This window comes from Globicephala melas, chromosome 9 (genome assembly GCF_963455315.2).
Source record: "Globicephala melas chromosome 9, mGloMel1.2, whole genome shotgun sequence".
Classification (NCBI taxonomy): Eukaryota; Metazoa; Chordata; class Mammalia; order Artiodactyla; family Delphinidae; genus Globicephala; species Globicephala melas.
The window spans coordinates 8,430,266-8,448,786 of NC_083322.1; the positions used below are offsets into that span (position 1 = coordinate 8,430,266).

At 38.2% G+C, this 18,521-nt stretch overlaps 1 protein-coding gene and 1 pseudogene across 3 annotated transcripts in view; one reads left to right on the forward strand and one right to left on the reverse strand.

Moving 5' to 3' along the window:
- Positions 1-18,521, reverse strand: part of CNTNAP2 (contactin associated protein 2) — a 2,034,513-nt gene that overhangs the window by 999,361 nt on the left and 1,016,631 nt on the right. The window lies entirely within an intron of this gene.
- On the forward strand, positions 6,886-9,592 carry LOC115851812 (oxysterol-binding protein-related protein 1 pseudogene; annotated as a pseudogene).

Below are 18,521 nucleotides of genomic sequence, written 5' to 3' on the forward strand. Positions count from 1 at the left end.
ATAATGTTGAGAGACTATCAGACTGGAGGGGAAAGTGCTGCGTCAATAGGGGATGAAAAGGTGTCCTGAGAGAGGCTGTTGGGAAGGTTCCTGGAGGATCTCGGTGCGAAGTTCCCTGTGGTAATAAGCTTCTCACCCTGAGAAGCCACTTTTGACTCTCCAGCATCTCGCACTTTATTGAGGTTTGGACCGTATCAATTTAAACTGGAAAAAAGAACTGGTGGAACTTTCCTCAAAACTCTCTTAGGGGGCTTCCCTGGTGGCGCAGTGGTTGAGAGTCCGCCTGCCGATGCAGGGGACATGGGTTCGTGCCCCAGTCCGGGAGGATCCCACATGCCGCGGAGCGGCTGGGCCCGTGAGCCATGGCCGCTGAGCCTGCGCGTCCGGAGACTGTGCTCCGCAATGGGAGAGGCCACAACAGTGAGAGGTCTGCGTACCGCAAAAAAACCCCCCAAAAAACAAAAAAAAAACTCTCTTAGGGAAAGCTCAAGACACTCTTCACTATTTGAGTTTCAGCAAATTTTTCCATAAGGGGTGGGGAGCCGGTGATCCATGCTTGACCCAGGAGTGTCTTCCTTGGCTCCTTTAATCCAGAGTCCCCTCCCCTGCATTCCCCAAAGGCCTTGTTCTCTAGAACAAAGGGGTGGGGAAAATGAATGCTATTGACTGTAATGTAATCCCTTCTCTCCATTTTTAAATTCCTGCAGGTGGGATAGATCTAAGAAGGGGCAGGTTTTCTTAATCAAAAGGATCCTCCTGAAGGTTCTCCTGGTAAGAGGTTATTTGGAGATCAGGTTTGACTTCTACAAACACACCCCTCCTCCCCCACCCCCATTCCCCACAACATCTAGTAACATCTTTGGAGTTGTTTTAACCAGTGTTTCCAGCCTCAACGCTAGCATCACGCGGGGAGCACGCCAAACTACCAGGCCAGGACTCCACCCCAGACCCACATCATCAGAATCTGCGCTGTGATTTGGCGTCTGAATTGTTAAGGTTCCCAGCTGATTCTAATGTGCCCTCTAAGGGTCAAAACATCCCTGTTTTAATCAGACAGCCAGTTACGTGTCTGGTAGAGCTGCCTGTCTTAATCTGGGTAGTGAGGAAACGCCTCCACCATGGCCGATTTAGGCAGCAGGGAAACGGCACGAGGGTGCTGTGCGAACGGAAAAAGAAATAAGACCGGTGGTGGGAGAGCTCTTCTGAAAAGAAGCCGCCATCAAAGACCAAGGAACTTCGGTAGAAACATGCAGTATGTTAGCAAACTTTCTGCCCCAAGTCACCAATGTCTAAAATCAACTATGGTCTTTTGAGAAGTACAACAAGGGAAAACCTCAGCTTTCCCAAGTCAGCGGAGTTTCTGTTCCAGCTCCGAATCTGCAGTGGGGTGAGGGAGAGATTGAAGGTAAGTGTTTGAAACTTCTTTCACCTCCAAAGTCTTCCTTTAGTTTAGGGCATAGCTGTGTTATTCAAAGGGCGACCCTACTTATGGCTTCTTTATAACTGGGAGACTGCTCTTGGGGCGCTTAAAGGCATCAGCGCTTGGAGGATGTCCACAAAACGGGAGAGTGGGTATTTCCTGCAAGATGAGGCTTTTTTAAACTTTGCTAAGACAGTTGTGGTTTGAATTTCTCTTGGAGGAAAATGGGATGCATTGATCATTTGTGCCTCTTACATGGTGAATAGAAAACAAATTTGAAAATTTCTGCCTGTTCATGAACTTAAAACTCAGTGACTCACATTGTGAATAAACACTACATCCTTAGGCATAAAAGAAACAATTTCTTTTCTAAAGCTTTTCTCCTGTCTAGCTGCTTTTTAGCTATTTGACCCAAGGAGTCCTCAGAAAACTTCTAGAAAATGGGCTCCTCCAGTGAGCATGTAATGCTTCAGTATTTTTCTTAACCTGTACAAACTCTTCATTCACAGAGTTGGCTTTGTATTGTCAACTAACTAGGCTGGGCAGAATTTTCGCTCACCCTCTGGCGTTTTGAAATTGTGTGTTTTCCTCCAAGGCTTAAATACTAAGTTTTTTGCTTTTTTCATTCTCACAAAGAACAGGTGGCTCATCAAGGCCAGAATTCTTAAGTAACATTGCTATGCTTAGTCATCCCTTATAAGCCACTTGGCTCCTTTATATTAGGCTCTCTATAACTTTCCTTAAATTCTTGTTCTTTATCTCTGTTTTCAAAATGGGTGAAGGGAGTTAAAAAGTACAAACTCAATAAAATAAATCAATCATGGGAATGTAATGTATAGCATGGGGACTATAGTTAATAATATAGAATATAATTTTAAATATCCCTTTGATGTTATTAGGACAGACTTCAATATTCCAAATACTCAAGTAAATGATGTTAAATAGAAAACAAAATCTTTAAAAAACTTAAAGGTATTTTTAAAAAACAATATTTCTACCTGTTCTAATCATCAGTCAATCTTTATCCTCAGTGTTTGAATAGTATTCACAAATGCTTGACATAGAGTGAGGTCTTAGTAAATATTTTTCGGTGAATGCATGAATGAATAAATGACCGAGTGAATAAAGGAAGGAATACCCATTGAATATTTATAAATGAGGAAAAGGACATATAGGTAGAAAAGTATAGGAGTTTAGAAGAAGGGATAAAAATTGAATCAGCAATCAAGGGTAATATGGTTCCACAGTTCTGCTAATTAATCCCCTGTTTTAATGGGCATAATAGTTAATGCTTGTCAGCTGACAAGAATGCAACGTGATTCTATTGCTTAGCAATAGTACTGCAAATGATAAAATGCATCTAGTGTCCTATGGAAAGCCACCTTATTAATTTAAATTACTAAGACTCCTGAGGAGAGAGGAGATGAACTCCAAAGAAGAAGAAATGATTGTTTAATGTAAAAAATATTATGTAAAAATACAATATCAAAAAGTATTCCCTAGCTGGATTGTTAATTTCAAATTAAACTCTCTCTAAATCTTTATAACTGTGATACTGCATTCTATATTAGACACACAGTAGGGACTGAAATAGAGGCTTGTAAAATGGGGTAGAATGAAGTGAACTAAAAGCATCTTCCAGCTCTATTTAGTGATTAATCTCCAGAACCTTCTTTCCTGAGGTGAGATTGTATTCTTTACTATAATTTTCTAAAATAATTTGCCTTTCATTATTTTAAAAAAATGCACACAACTTTTAGTAGCTATTTTAGTAGCTATTTTTAGTGTTCCACTATTCTTACAGAGACAATGACCCAAGTTTGAAGATAAAAGCTGAAGTAACTGGATTTTATTCTAACACAGAGTGTTATTTGTGATCTAGATCAGCGAAAGCAAATGAGTTTACCCCTCGTAAAGACCAGGTCCAGTTGATTGGTAGAGCTACCTGGGAGGGGCCCAGTGTAAGAAAGTCACTGAAGCCAGAGTGCAGCTCTCTAGAGAATCTCTCAGTGCTCGACACTGAGGAAAAACTTTTTTCTTAAAAAAGATAGATATTATTTTTCTCCTTCAGTGACGATATTAAAACAGTTTACCTCCAAAATGAGAATTAATAATATTTTCGGGGCCAGCAAGGGGAAAGAAAAGTAATATAATTTACCTTTTTAGACAAAATCAAAATTATTTTAAAAATCTGCTAAGCATTTGAGGAAATTGCAAAATTCAACCTTGAGAGGTAGAAAACATGTCCCCCATCCCCCTAAAGCCTTCTGATATTTTTAGTCCCTTTGTGGGGGAACGTAAGTGTTTTCCTAACTGGTATTGTTTTGCCCAGTTGCTTTCTAGAGCAACTCCCTTCCCCCCCCCCCCCCCCCCCGGCACTGTCATAGCTCATTAAAATGAGCGTCACTAAGAGTCTAAGATGTATTTCCATAAGAGAAAATAATCTGAGGACTAGTACTTTGAGTTATTTTTAAATGAATGATTTTAAAATAGTATGGGTGGTGGAAAAGGATTCCTTGGCCTGATACCTGTGAAAGCACAAAATGAAAACCTCTTCATTCTAGCTGTAGTTCAAAGGTCACCCCTCAGAGACGCCTGCTCTGATCACCCGTAAAAATAAAATGGTTGTCTATCCACCTACCCTGCTTTATTACATCCTATACCTATTTGTTCATTGTGTATCTTACCCTCTAAAATGTAAGTTCCTGGAGGACCAACGCTTTATCTCTCTTGTTCATTATTGTATCATTAGGACCTAGAATGGCGCCTAAAATATTTATTCAATTAATGAATTGGGTAGATGGCTGGCAGGGGGAATAGATGGACTGCTTTATACTATAGATATTTAACCATTAAGAGAATTATTAGGACATCTGAGAAATATTTTCAAGGCAAAAGGAAGTCATTTATTTTAGCCTATGGGACTCTACTAAAGTTTACTCCCTATAAATGACTATCTTCATCCTATTTTATTGGGCTAATGATGATTGCTGACCTCTGATCTCCCAAGGGACCTGATAAAGTTGAGAGACTGACAAGGGTCCTTTCTTCTCTAGCCCTCTGGACTCGGGGGGGGGGGGGGGATGGGGCATTGGGTTCTTGTGTGTATTGTTTCAATTCTTATATACTTGGAACAGGGCTGCCAGCCCCAGGACGAAATGTACACAGAGCCAGAATGGGGAAGCGAGGCAAGTTTAGTTGAGACAGTGTGTCATTTAGCTCAGCAGTGGGAGATGAAGATGGAAAGAAAGACTGGGGCAAAGAGTGTGGAGTCATGGAGGAAGATGGTGGCGAAGGAATTCAGATATATTAACTCAAAAATGGAATCCTTGTCTGCACCCCAAACAGGGGTGATGAGAGATGTTCAGAGAAATAGAACTGTCCATTTCTTCATCAAAAGGACCAGTTTTTCCACTGAGGAACATAACCATAATTATAAAGTTTTATTTTGGTCTGTTCTTGGTGCTGACTAGTAGTTACACTGTTAAGTTTATGAAAACCTTTGTTCATGACATGGTCCTTTCAGCACTGAAGACCTTGTCTTTTGCAAAATGATACACTAAGCAGATAATGAAGACAGCAGGCAAATGTACAAAAATTTTTGACAATTTATAGGCTGTGCAGTGAGTTTCTCATAACATTAATATCTTTATCTGCAAATTTCTCATCTGTAAGCAACCACCAGGGACATGACTAAAACTCAAGAAATAAGCAATAAGACCTCTAAAGTCACCAAACATTTAATAAGGTTGATGCATAGGTGAGTCCTTAGGTACAATTTACCTTTACCTTCACCACTATTTACTTTTCCCATGATCTTGAAAACATGGGGGGACCTAAAACCTATAATCAGAGACAAAAAGAAATTAGAAAGCAGAAAGTCATGTGGGAAAACTGGCAATGATGCTGGGGGAGGCGTGGGTGGGAAAGGAGTGTAGGAGGTGGGCAGGTTGTACAGGTCCACATAACCTAGCACTCGACAGGAAAAAGGAGGAATAGATAAGCAGACCAAAAGAATGGTAATCTGTGGCATTTAACAAGAGGAAGGAGAGTGTGTAATGCCAACACTTAATGTATATTTATAGATAAAAACTATACATCAACATTTTCTGCTTAAAGAGAGAAAAATGTAGTCTGTCTCAAAATTTCAATTACATATCATCAAAATTGATTAAAAAATACTGCTGTTAGAGGGGTGAGTCTGAGCTATCGGAAATTTTTTGGTAAAGCCAGGTAAGTAGAATTACTTTATTCAAAAGCCCACTGCACATCACATTGAAGAGTATATACTAATATCATACATAGCCCCTTTCCTTAGACTATTTCATTTGATAGTTTTTTAAAATTAGGAAATTACTATATGGGAAAAGATTATCATTTAGTTAGTGCCTAAAATATACCACACAATGGATTGGCTGCCAGAAGATGTTATATTTAATCCTCTTAGTAGGCCTGTTAGATAAGGATTATTATCCCTGTTTTTAAAGATAATAAAACCGATACTTAGAGAGTCATTCAATCTGTCAAAAGTGAAGCAGCCAGAACTTCATTCAGATGCCATCTCTTTTCACTGCATTATTATTCCATTTATTAAAGGTGTGTTAAGAATTAAGATAGGTGGAAATAGTAGCTTGAAAAAAGACTGAGTTGATCAAAGAGAGCATCCTATAAGTGATCAGAAAGAAAGAAAGAAAAAATGTTAAGGAAAGGAGGGTTGTCATTTTGTACTTTGGGTGGAGGTAGAGTGGACCAGACTTTAGGGTTGGTGAGATAAATGCACAGAGAGGACTTCAAGGTAGGTGGTCCTGTTTTTAAATAATTCTGGTGAAATGTAGATGGTGGATACTAACAGGAGGGAATGAGTCAGGGAAGAAATAATGGATGGAAAAATTTTAAGTTTGTATTTGATCCGAAGTGTCCTAAAGACAACTTAAGAGTCTGGGGAACTCATGATCAAAGTATCAGCCTTTAAAAAATTGACAGTAGTGGGCAAAGTGTCCTGGAATGGGTAGAAGCTGGAAGATCTATCAAGTGGAGATTAATCTTTCTATCATGGTGCCACAGATTTCTGGGGAAAAATACAAAGATTTTGCTTTAAACAAGAAATCCATAGGAAGTTACAGAACCAGACACATGTAAGGAAGAAAACAGGAGTAGTATTTATTCCAGAATACTGAGTGTGTAGAAGAGACAAATTATATTGTCCTTAACATAATCTGAACTTAGCAAAGAGAATGTCAGTAGAATGATGACCCTATGCTATTAAAGAGTTGAGTATTCCTTAATAAACTTGTCATTCAGAGAAGATATAATAGTAATAAAAATTTTGGAATCATTCTTTTTCACAAGAATGAATGGTAAAAGTAAAAATGTTGGGAGCCCCGGCCCAGGTGGGTGGGCGAGTGCCTGCGCCGGGGCAGCTCGGGGACGCCCGGGGACGTCCAGGGACGCCGGGGAGGGAAGGAGGAGGGTGGCCCGACGAGATCCAGGGATGTGAGGAATTTTAAATTGGAACAGGAACAAGAAAAAAACAAAACTTTGTCAGAAGCGCTGGCGACTCTAGCCACTGAACATCATGAATTAGAGCAGTCTCTGGTTAAAGGCTCCCCACCTCTCAGCATCCTTAGTGAGGACGAGTTCTATGATGCACTGTCAGATTCCGAGTCCGAACGGTCCCTGAGTAGATTGGAAGCAGTGACTGCGCACTGCTTTGAAGAGGAAGGAGAGCACCTGAGGAGTAGAAAGCACAGAATGTCCGAAGGAAAAGACTGTGGTGGTGGAGATGCTCTCTCCAATGGCATCAAAAAACACAGAACAAGCTTGCCCTCACCTATGTTTTCCAGAAATGACTTCAGCATCTGGAGCCTCCTCAGAAAATGTATTGGAATGGAACTCTCCAAGATCACCATGCCAGTTATATTTAACGAGCCTTTGAGCTTCCTCCAGCGACTCACTGAATATATGGAGCATACGTACCTCATCCACAAGGCCAGTTCATTTGCTGATCCTGTGGAAAGGATGCAGTATGTAGCTGCATTTGCTGTATCTGCTGTTGCTTCTCAGTGGGAACGCACTGGAAAGCCTTTCAACCCACTTCTGGGAGAGACTTATGAATTAGTTCGAGATGACCTTGGTTTCAGACTCATCTCTGAGCAGGTCAGCCATCACCCACCCATTAGTGCATTTCATGCTGAAGGATTAAACAATGATTTCATCTTTCATGGCTCAATCTATCCCAAACTGAAGTTCTGGGGGAAGAGCGTAGAAGCAGAACCCAAAGGAACCATCACGTTGGAGCTCCTTGAACACAATGAAGCATATACGTGGACAAATCCTACCTGCTGTGTACATAACATCATTGTGGGGAAGCTCTGGATTGAGCAGTACGGCAACGTGGAGATCACAAACCACAAGACTGCGGACAAATGTGTGTTGAATTTTAAGCCATGCGGCCTTTTTGGTAAGGAGTTACACAAAGTTGAAGGCTACATTCAAGATAAAAGCAAAAAGAAGCTCTGTGCCCTCTATGGGAAGTGGACAGAATGTTTGTACAGTGTTGACCCTGCCACATTTGATGCTTACAAAAAAAATGATAAGAAAAACACTGAAGAGAAGAAGAACAGCAAACAGATGAGCGCTTCTGAGGAGTCAGACGAAATGCCAATGCCAGATTCCGAGAGTGTGTTTGTCATTCCTGGGAGCGTTCTCCTGTGGCGAATAGCCCCGCGGCCTCCCAATTCGACCCAGATGTATAATTTTACTAGCTTTGCAATGGTTTTGAATGAAGTAGACAAGGAAATGGAGGGTGTGATTCCTAAGACAGACTGCAGGCTACGTCCTGACATCAGAGCCATGGAAAATGGGGAAATAGATCAAGCTAGTGAAGAAAAAAAGCGACTTGAGGAGAAACAAAGAGCGGCCCGCAAGAACAGGTCCAAGTTGGAGGAGGACTGGAAGACGAGGTGGTTCCATCAAGGCCCTAATCCCTACAGCGGAGCCCAGGACTGGCTTTACTCGGGCAGCTACTGGGACAGAAACTACTTCAATTTGCCTGACATTTATTAAAACATAGACAAGTTGGGGCATTTGGCTAATCTACAGATAAGACTTAAACCTGTGTTTTAAAATTTTCTTCTTTGATTTCTACTCATCTTTTGAAAAGAGAAAAAAATCCTCTCATGATAACTTGCATTTCACCCAACAAAAGTAGGGCATAAGGTGGATACTGGTGATGAAAGTCTTTGGAAGAATGGGTAATTTTGCTATCCCGACATGCTTATTTGGAATACTGTTTTATCTAGCGGTATGGGAAACTTTTGGAGAATATGCTTTTTGATGGTTGCTGTTGCCGTATTCACTGAAGGTTTATACCTAAATGTAACTTTAGCTTTATGGAATTATATAGTAACCCAAATCAAGTTATTTTGAATATTTTTAGGCTGTCATGCTTGAATGTTTTAGATTTAACTTCGAAATGTTTGGAATTCTCCTATATGATGTTTATATGCTCAGATATAGAGGTTGTGCCACCGTGTAGAGACTGCATTGAGAAGACGGCTTTTCTTCTTACTAATCCTCTCAATTGTACCCCTTCCCGCCTCTCAAAAGAAAAACGATGCCTGAGTGTTCAGAGGAGAGATTCCTGATTTGAAAATTCTAAACTGGAAAAGGTATTTCGTTTGCTTATTTTAGTGCTCTGATTTTACTTTTACAATGTTCTAATGTCATTAGAATTAAAATGTTTGAGTTGTACATGTTTGAATTGAAAATAGGTATAAAACCTAGCAATTCACAAAAATACCCCAGAAATACAGATTTTAGTCACCATCATTACATAACGAGAAACCTTTTTAAATGCTTCAACTCCCAGTGGCAAATGCCACCAGAGAAATTCAGTTGTACTCATGTATTATAAGTATCAGACTATATAAAAGGAGGTCTTGTGCATTTCAAGTTTGCAAGGCACCTGTGTACTTAAGATACGTATGGAGACCTACTTGTACAGTAGCTTTGCCCCCTTAATTGGGGTACATTAATCTTACGGTATTTATCTACCCAACCCCAGACTGAGATGTTGCTCCAGGGGGCCTTAGGTAGCTGCCAGTAAGTTATTTTAATGGCTGTCTTGAAGTTAACAAGTGTTATAATGAAATAATCTACCTGATGCTAAATAAAGGCTTTAGAATGTTCAAAAAAAAAAAAAAGTAAAAATGTTGGAGTAGGAAAAAAAAACCAGGACACTGAAGGTTAAGCAATGAAGTTGATTGCATTGTAAGGAGGAGGCAGTCAATGAAGGCAGGTACTCATGCAGCAATTAAAAAACCAGAAAATCAAGTAAATTCAAATCAAGAGGATGCTTGGCAATTCTGCATAGTGAGAGGAAATAAACACATGAGGAACTCACTTTTTATATGTTCTGTTTTATAAAGGTATGACAGATCAGGCTTGCTGGATTTAACAAAGAAAAGTACAGACCAAGTTTTTAAATTGCATAGGACAAACTTAGACAAAAGCATTGTTCACTGTTGATCTGAAATTCAAATCTAACTGGGCATCCGGTATTTTGTCCGGCAGTTCTAAATCAGACTCACTGAGATTTCATCCTCTTAATCATTTTCAACCTGAAAGAAAAGTTGCAAAGGGCAACAGAGGGCAACAAAAATTCAGACACATTGGAATAAGAAAAACGATGAAATGATTTTCTATGAAGAGACACAGAGTTTTATCTCGGATTGGACCAGAGACTCCATTGCTCTGATATAAAGAGCTTAGTGCCCGAATTCCAAAGATGAGAAAGTTACGTTTGTCCTTTGCCCTTAAAGGGAGAGGCCTACCCGACAGGAGAGAACTGTGTGTAAAGATTGATTTGCTTCATCCTTGTACTTTGAAGCAATATCTGTTCCTAATTATTCAGTCAGGTCTCAATAGCTCAGGACAAACTTGATGGTATCTAAGTACAGATGTGATCCTGCTTGAAAGGTCTGGTCATCACCTCTGCATTAAGATGTTTACTCAGCAACAGGTACAAAGATTGAGCAATTTACTTTTGCAAAATTCAGAAAACAAAAGACACCAAAATAAAAGTTGCACCTCTCTCTTCTCCCTGCACAAAAGTAAGTAAGTAGATGAACAAAGATTGTGATACCCAAAAATCTGTGTTTAAATGAGATGAATCATAATGTGGGAATAATGTCCCTCTGCACAGAATTTTAAATCTATATCTCTGGTATTTGTTTTCTTTTACAAATATTTAATTCAACAAAGATATGTTAGGACAGTAGACATGATGTGGATAGTTTGCTGCTGGCCAAACTGAGCATCAGCTAAGACGTATTCAACGCAACAGCTCAGTAACCACAGTGCAGATGCCTTGTACTAGAGAGGTGATCTACATCTTGGGGGGCTCAAGCCCCGCAGAGGATGCCAGCGCTCGGAGCTGAGTCGAATGGAGGGAATATGGAATTAGTCACTAATTAAATTAATGGTTTACTCCACAGTTGGAAGGGAAAATGCCTGGGGCTTGGGAGAGAAGATAGAGAAATCACCATATTTCCTTTACACAGATAAAGTGTAATGGCCTTATTTGTTGACATCTTACTCTGTGACAAGTTTATTCATCTACATGATGATATAAAATGAGTACTACTATTGTTCTCATTTTATAGATGAGGCACAAAAAGTTTATGCAGCTTTTCCAAAAATGATTTGGCTAGGGAATGGCAGGGATGAAATAAAAAGGGTTTCGGACATGGAGCTCACACCTGCCATATTGCCACATACTCTACTGTGGAAAATGCCTTCAATTACTGAAAAGAGAATGGGAGTATCTATAAAATGTATGATATTGTTGTAGTTTCATAGACAGTGATGTCTCATTAATGGTTTGGGGTTTACAACATATTTTGTTCTGTGTGATTAACTTCTAGAAACAGCAATAAAACCCTTAAACATTTATTAAGCAAAATTCATTAGCCATATTGTATTATCCATTGTAAACACAACCATTTTTTGCAGGCAGTTTCTATGTCCACAACATTCAGGTGTTATTGATGTTAAGTTTGTATGCACTATCATGAATATCAATGAGGTGGCCAAATGTTGAGATGCCAACTCAACAGACGTAAAAAAGCACTTTCATGATATTTTCATCGATGTAGAGAACCAATGCGGAGTATTCCATCTACTGACTACCAGATTCTTTGATAAATTCTTAAGAAAATTCCTTATCTATAAAATTACCTGCATTCTCACTTTTTTTTTTCCTTCTTTGAGTTGGATGGTGAATGGCTTGTCCATTTCCTTCCTTCAACTGCATTGAATTATAACCATTCTTAAGGATAGTTGCTCTAAATCTCTTGTGGTTCACCCTGAGGCAAGACTTAACAGTAAATATTGCAACAGTAAATAATAAGAGCAAGGCTTAAAAGTAACTCTTCTGCTTTAAAGCATAGCAACATAGTAGACGGGATGAAGCTTTTACAGCATTTGTTATTAACTTACAGGATGTTAATGGTTGAATCCATATCTGGGAACAGAGGAAGGAGGAACAAAAGGGAATGTCTGAGCCTGTATTTGCCTATGTTTACTGGGAAATAAAGAAATAACAGATAGGACTAAATCTCAGAGGTCTAATGTCATATACAGAAGCTATACTGGGCACAGACAATTAGAGATGAAATGTATTCTCAATGTTAAAATTAAGCAGAGGAGTTTGCTAACATTTATTGATCCTGATGCAAAAAAAAAAAAAAATTGATGGCATTTCATTCAAACCAACAGGAAAGCTGCTTCCTGCTTCATAAGGATTAAGGTGACTGTTAAGAAAGAATTAAGGCAACTAGGGAATATGCCTGCAGGAGTCTGTGTGTTTGTGTGTCTCTGTCTATGGGAATGAAACTTTGATTTATGTATTGCGTGAAAGTCAAAATCTAGTGTTTACTACTCTTCCATCAGCACTCCCCCATGGAGTTTAGGTTTCTAGACTTTATATTAACTTTTTATTGATTTTTAAAGCAAGTTGAGTGTTCACAACCTGACTAAATGTGTTTGTGCAGGACTGTCTTAACGGACACGGATAATCATAACTCATATACTTATTTTTAAAGTGTTCAATGTTTCTGCTTTAGTAAGAGTTTATAGGGATGTATATCTGACAAATCTTCTACCATTATTTTATTGTACAAATTTACTTGCACCGTCTTATTTACTTACATAGCAGTAGCCATAGTTACACATAAGAATGCCCACAGCTGACTCAACCAATATTCACAGATTTTGCTCCTTGCCAGTCTGTAATAGGAACTGCTGATGCACAAGTAAACAGACAACAAGGCCTTAAGGAACTTGCGCTCTACTGGAAAGACAGACATTCAAATAAGCATTTATAATACAAATTGAAATGAGCTGCCCTGGGGTTGTATATCAGATGCATTTGAGAGCACAGGGAGAAGGAAAGTCTTCCCACCCAGGGAAGTTAGGAAACCCTTCAAAGGGGAGCTAGCTAGCAGTTAAACTAGTTAGAGAAGACAGTACTCTGAGCATGTGCAGGAATAACTATAAAGAGTTATTGCTAGGATAGAATTGAAGAGGTGAAGACCAGAGGAAGTGGCATAATATGAGGCTAGTAGAGGCAGGAAAAAACCAAATTACAATGTTATTTGAGAATCCAAAGGGTGTGGATTTTACCTTAAAGAATTTTAGGAATGGCAATCACAGGGTGAGATTTACAGTTAGATCAGTATGTGAGACAGACAAGGGAGAGCTGATTTAGGACACTGGTGGTGAGGATTTTAGGAAGCTGCGTTGGAAGAAGTGAGTAATTATTTGAATGTGGGAGATAGGGGAATATAAGAACTATAACTTGAGTTCCAGGTTTCTTGTATCAAATGAAAATAATGCAGTAGGCGAAATCGTTGACAGTGCCCCAACTCCAGGCAAAAGAAAATAAGTCTGTTTCTAGGAAAAGCATACCCAGTTTAGATAATCAAGATTCTCACGGCTTAAAGTTAAAACAACTCACAGTCAAAACGTCACCAAAGGATGCCATATTGAATAAGAGTCAGTAAAAACAAGAAGCAAAATTGATAGACTCCAATGACACAGGAATTATCAGACACAGACTATTAAGTATATGAAATGTTTAAAGAATAGAAGAAATCTTTTTAAAAAACACTGAGCAAGTATTTGTATGAGATCATGGTCTTCTATATATAAAAATATAAGAAGAACTAAATATGGATATAAATGTATGTATATCTACCTACATATCTACTTACCTAGCTACCTACCTATGTACACCTATACATGTTTTCCATGACTCTGTCCACTGAGGGGACCTGGGAACAGCAACACCACAATAGTAATGAGTACATCTAGTACGCAGATGATGGCTTCTAAAATCATTTTCCACCAAAAGGAACACAGAACCCTGAAGAAAAGGCTGATTCTAGTCTGGGGCAGATAAAGTAGAAGATGATCTTGAAACATCTGTTTAGAGCAGAAAGCAGGAAAATGCTCAAAAAAAGAATGGGTCCATGATAAAAGGGAACAGACACCAGCTTGAAGGGCTCCCATGGGACAAATCTGGGACAACTTGAACATCATTTAAAAAACAGAAGGAGCAATGGATTTTAACTTATTAAACCAAATGGGAAACCATTAATCTATACCGATAAAAGTAAATAAATAAGTGGAAGATTTTATTAGGTGAGGACATTTGCATGTTTCAAAGAACCTTCACAAAAATACTTATTAATTATAAATGAAAAACAGTGAATTACAAAGGAAAAAATCTTTCCACTTTGGAGAATCCTGGCAAGACACCACCTTAATCAAATGATCAAAATCATGGGATGATTTGAAACTGCATCACAAAACCAACATAGCATCTCTATAGTGCTACTCCTGCCAAAGATGCATAACTTGAACCAAATCATGAGGAAACACAAGATGAAGTCAAACTGGGGGGAATTCTACAAAATACGTGGCCACTAACCTTTAAAATGGCAAAGCCCTGAAAGTTAAGGAAAGACTGAGGAAATCTTCTAGATGGAAAGAAACCAAGGATGAATGAAGTTAAATGCTGTGTGTAACTCTGGACTAGATCCTTTTGCTTGAAAGGGCGTTACTGGGACAACTGGTGAAACTCGAATGTGATCTGAGGATTAGAAGGAAGAATAAAATAATGAAGTAATAAAATATTAATTTCCTGATTTTAGTGGTTGTATTGTGGTTATGTAGGAGAATACTTGTTTGTGGAAAGAAGACACCAACATATTTGGGGTGATGGGATATTAGGTTGCTTTCAAATGACTCAGGAAAAAAATTCACTCTTCTGTATTCTGTAAGCTTGAAATTGTTTTAAAATGAAATAACTGAAACATTAATTCGATCTCTTACTGAGTATTTTTTACTCTGGAGATTTCTCATAGTATTTACCATGCTAATTTGTGTTTTGCATTTCTAAGAAAGAAATAAAATATGCAGTATTTCCTACAGATTTTTTGAACAAAGTATCTCCTGGAAACAGGTATTTAAAGACAATCTTTTCATTAAAAAATTATAAAGAAACGTAATAAATATACCAAATTCTAAGTGAATATAGCAACTAATTACTATTATGTAAATAGTAGTAAATGTGATCAGGACTGACAGTTACTTCATCAAAACAGTTGATTAAAGAAGGAAATTTTTTTTTAACTTTATTGAAGTATAGTTGAATGACAAGGTTGTGTAATTTCTGCTGTATAGCAAAGTGACTCAGTTATAAATATACTATTTTTCATATTCTTTTCCATTATGGTTTATCACAGGATATTGAATATGGTTCCCTGTGATATACAGTAGGACCTTGTTGCTTCCATCCTATATATAATAGTTTGCATCTGCTAATCCCAAACTCCCAATCCTTCCCTCCCACTTAGCAACCACAAGTCTGTTCTCTGTATCTGTGAGTCTGTTTTTGTTTTGTAGATATGTTCGCTATTGTCATACTTTAGATTCCACATAAAAGTGATATAATTTGGTATTCGTCTTTCTCTTTCTGACTTACTTTGCTTAGCATGATAATGTCTAGGTGCATCCATGTTGCTGCAATGGCATTATTTCATTTTTTTTTTATAGCTGAGTGAGTAGTATTCCATTGTATGTATATATGTGTGTGTAGTATTCCATTGTATGTATATATGTGTGTGTGTGTATACATGTATATATATACATGTATACACACACACCACCTCTTCTTTATCCATCTGTCGATGAACATTTACATTGTTTCCGTGTCATGACTATTGTAAATAGTGCTGCTGTGAACATAGGGGCCTATGTATCTTTTTGAATTATAGTTTTGCCTGAATATATGCCCAGGAGTGGGATTGCTGGATCATATGGCAACTCTATTTTTAGTTTTTTGAAGAACCTCCTTACTGTTTTCCATAATGGCTGTACCAATTTACATTCCCACCAACAGTGTAAGAGGGTTCCCTTTTCTCCCCACCTTTCCAGCATTTATTATTTGCAGATTTTTAATGATGGCCATTCTGACTGGTGTGAGGTAGTACTTCACTGTTGTTTTGATTTGCATTCCTCTAATAATTAGTGATGATGAGCATCTTTTCATGCGCTTATTGTGCATCTGTACATCTTCTTCGGAGAAATGTCTATTTAGGTCTTCTGCTCATTTTTCAATTGGGTTGTTTGTGGTGGTGGTGGTGTTATTGAATTGTAGGAGCTGTTTGTATATTTTGGAAATTAAGCCCTTGTTGGTTGCATCATTTGTAAATATTTCATCCCAGTCTGTAGGTTGTCTTTTTGTTTTGTTTTTTCTTTCCTTTTCTGTGCAAAAGCTGATATGTTTGATTAGGTCCATTTGTTTATTTTTGCTTTTATTTCTATTGCATTGGGAGACTGACCTAAGAAAACATTGGTATGACTTATGCCAGAGAAAGTTTGACCTATATTCTTTTTTTTCACGGTACGCGGGCCTCTCACTGTTGTGGCCTCTCCTGTTGTGGAGCACAGGCTCCAGATGCGCAGGCTTAGTGGCCATGGCTCACGGGCCTAGCCATTCCGTGGCATGTGGGATCTTCCTGGACCGGGACACGAACCCGTGTCCCCTGCATCGGCAGGCGGACTCTCAACCACTGTGCCACCAGGGAAGCCCCCTATATTCTTTTATAGGAGTTTTATGGTGTCTTGTCTTATATTTAAGTTTTTAAGACATTTTGAGTTTATTTTTGTGTATGGTGTGAGGGTGTGTTCTAACTTCGTTGATTTTCATGTGGCTGTCCAGCTTTCTCAACACCACTTGCTGAAGAGACTATATTTTCCCCATTGTATATTCATGCCTCCTTTGTCAAAGATTAGTTGTCCATAGGTGTGTGGGTTATTTCTGGGCTTTCCATTTTGTTCTGTTGATCTGTGTATCTGTTTCTGTGCCAGTACCATGCTGTTTTGATTACTGTAGCTTTGTAGTATTGTGTGATGTCTGGGAGGGTTTTGCTTCCTGCTTTGTTCTTTTTCCTCAGGATTCCTTTGGCAATTCTGGGTCTTTTATTGTTCCATATAAATTTTAGGACTGTTCTAGTTCTGTGAAAAATGTCATGGGTAATTTGATAGGGATCTCATTAAATCTGTAGATTGCTTTGGGGAGTATAGCCATTTTAACGATTTTGATTCTTCCAATCCAAGAGCATGGAATATCTTTCCATTTCTTTGACTCATCTTTAATTTCCTTTATTAATGTTTTATAGTTCTCAGCATATAAGTCTTTCACCTTCTTGGTCAGGTTTACTCCTAAGTATTTTATATTTTTAAATGCAATTTTAAAAGGTATTTTTTTTTTTACATTTCTTTTCTGATATTTCATTGTTAATGTAATAAAGAAATGTAACTAATTTCTATATGTTAATCTTGTATCTTGCTACCTTGCTGACTTTATCAGTTCTAGTAATTTTTGTGTGGAGTTTTAGGGTTTTCTATATATAGTATCATGTCGTCTGGAAATAATGACAATTTTCCCTCTTCCTTACCAGTTTGAATATCTTTTACTTCTTTTTCTTGTCTGATTGCTGTGGCTAAGACTTCCAGTACTATGTTGAAGAGAAGTGGTGAGAGTGACCATCCTTGTCTTGGTCCAGATTTTAGTGGGAAGGCTTTCAGCTTTTCACCATTGGGTATTATATTGGCTGTGGGGTTGTTGTAAATAGCTTTTATTATGTTGAGATATATTTCCTCTATACCCACTTTTGTAAGGGTTTTTATCATGAATCGATGTTAAACTTTATCAGTTCCTTTTTTGCATCTATTGAGATAATCATCTGGTTTTTGTCTTTTGTTGATGTGGTGTATCACATTGATCTTGCATATGTTGAACTATCCTTGTGACCCTGCAATGAGTCCAACTTGGACATGGTGTATGATCTTTTTTATGTGTTGTTGGAGTTGGTTTGCTAATATTTGTTGAGAATTTTTGCATCTATATTCATCAGAGATATTGGCCTGTAATTTTCTTTTCTGGTAGTGTCTTTGTCTGGTTTTGGTATCAGGGTGATGGTGGCTTAATAGAATGTCTTTGGGAATCTTCCCTCCTCTTCAGTCTTTTGGAAGAGTTTGAGATGGATCAGTATAAGTTCTTCTTTGGATGTTTGGTAGAATTCATCTGTGAAGCCATCTAGTCCTGGACTTTTGTTTGTAGGTTTTTTTTTTTTAATTACAGAATCCTATTTCACTTCCGGTGATTGATCTGTTCAAGTCGTCTATTTCTTCTTGATTCTGTTTTGGTGGGCTGTATGTTTGTAGAAAGTTGTCCATTTCTTCTAGGTTGTCAAATTTGTTGGCATATAATTGTTCATAGTATTTTCTTTTTTTTTTTTTTTTGTATTTCTGTGGTATCAGTTGTGATTTCTCTTCTTTAATTTCTTAATTTGTTTATTTGGGTCTTCTCTCTTTTCTTCTTGATGAGCCTGTCCAGAGGTTTATCAATTTTGTTCACCCTTTCAAAGAACCAGCTCTTGGTTTCATTGATTTTTTTTCTATTTTTTTAATCTCTATTTCCTCTCTGATCTTTATTATCCCCTTCCTTCTGCTGACTTTAGGTTTTGTT